Source organism: Anoplophora glabripennis, unplaced genomic scaffold (genome assembly GCF_000390285.2).
Source record: "Anoplophora glabripennis isolate ALB-LARVAE unplaced genomic scaffold, Agla_2.0 scaffold1986, whole genome shotgun sequence".
NCBI classification, from domain to species: Eukaryota; Metazoa; Arthropoda; class Insecta; order Coleoptera; family Cerambycidae; genus Anoplophora; species Anoplophora glabripennis.
The window spans coordinates 4,002-5,886 of record NW_019418426.1 but is presented as its reverse complement, the minus strand read 5'-3'; positions in this window follow the sequence as shown (position 1 = coordinate 5,886).

Genomic DNA, 1,885 nt, shown 5'->3' with positions numbered 1-1,885 from the left:
TAATAATAATAATAATAATAATAATAATAATTTATTTTCCTCAGAGACATAATATGTATAGGAATAGTCAAATAAAACTTACAAACTAAGACAAAGTCGGTAAAAATTCCAATATGGAATAAAAACATTTTTCCAATAAAAACTGCTTTAAAGCTTTCCTAAACAAATATTCACTTTTCAGCAATTTTAATTGGTTAGGTAACTTATTAAATAGCCTAGGACCTAAACAGTCGGGAGAGTTGGACGTTATTCTAATTCTAGCGAATGGAACATGTAAATTCGTATTGTGTCTTGTATTATACTTGAGGAGTGCATCACTTAAAACAAATTTACTTTTATTTTTGAATACATATAAGCAGATCTCAAATATGAACAGACATGGTAAAGGTAGAATTTTAAAATTTTTAAAAATATCCTTACACGAGTAATGACTGGGAACTCCTACCATACACCTTAAAATTCGCTTCTGTGCAATTAAAACATTTGAGGCTAATACCGAATTGCCCCAAAAACAGACACCATACCTCAGTCGAGACTCAACCTGGGCGTAATACAGACAAAGAAGGTGTTCTATATGAAGAACTGTTCTGATATTTCGAAACAAATAGGTAATAGATGACAATTTAGATATTAGACTTTGACAGTGAAATTTCCAATTGAGGTTTTCGTCTAAATATAAACCCAGAAATTTTACGTAAGTATTATCAGTACTAGTCAACGGAAAATTATTAATATCAAAGCTTAAGTTTTTACAGTTAATAGCACGACTCGTATGAAAACGGAGTACTTGAGTTTTAGCAACATTAAGATATAATGAATTCTGGGAAAACCATTTATTCAGATTATCCAATAAAATATGACAATCTTGCATTAATATTTGATCTGACTTATTAGACAAAACCAAAGATGTATCATCGGCATACATAGTAAAGTGAGCATTATTTGAAATAGTGTCAATATCGTTGACATATAATAAAAATAACATAGGACCCAAAATTGATCCCTGTGGGACTCCCATCTTAACAGAGGCATACTCTGATTTATATGTTACAGAAGCATTATTCTGATTATTATTCTGTTCACGAAGAACGTCTCAGCAACTTGGGGTGAATAAATCGAAAATTTGAAAAGTTGTATGTAAGGATGGCGGAAATCCGTACCATTTACAACCTGTGCAAAATTTACTTCCGGGAGATGCAGAGAGACGCCTGAATTTTTATCAGTGGTTGTTTGAATTCGTTCACAAATCGAAGGGTAGTGAATTTTCACAATCTGGATATTTGGTCACAAGAAAATCCACATGAAATTCGGAGTCATTTCTAAACTTTCTAGAAAATCATCTATTTGAATTATTAGAGGATGTTCCATTAAATATACGACAAAATAGCCGGATACAAATGGATGGTGCTCCTGCGCATTTTAGGAGAATAATACAAGAATGGCTTAATGAAAATTATATGATATGATGCATAGGTAGAAGACCAAATGCCAATGTCAACCATAATTGTGCAGGGGGTCCAGTGTCTTGGCCAGCCAGATCGCCGGATCTAAACTCCCTGAACTTCTTTGTTTGGGGTGACCTACCTCAAAAGTTTACTCCATTATATCCTACACCCAGAACTACTGCAGCGAATGGAAGACGGGTGTAATAAATTAAAAGAAAACCACCACATGATATTAGCTTCAATTAGTTCCACTAATTTTAAACAATTGCTGAAAATACGTAACGTTAATTTTGTTTTTTGTTTAGTTGTTGTTGCTTGGTAAATGTATTTTTATAATTATTTTGATTTAAATTGTTCTTATTTGTAAAGATAATGCCTCCAGGGAAACTAAAACGCACCAGGAATACTACATTACAAGTGATGTGTAAAGAATTTTGTTG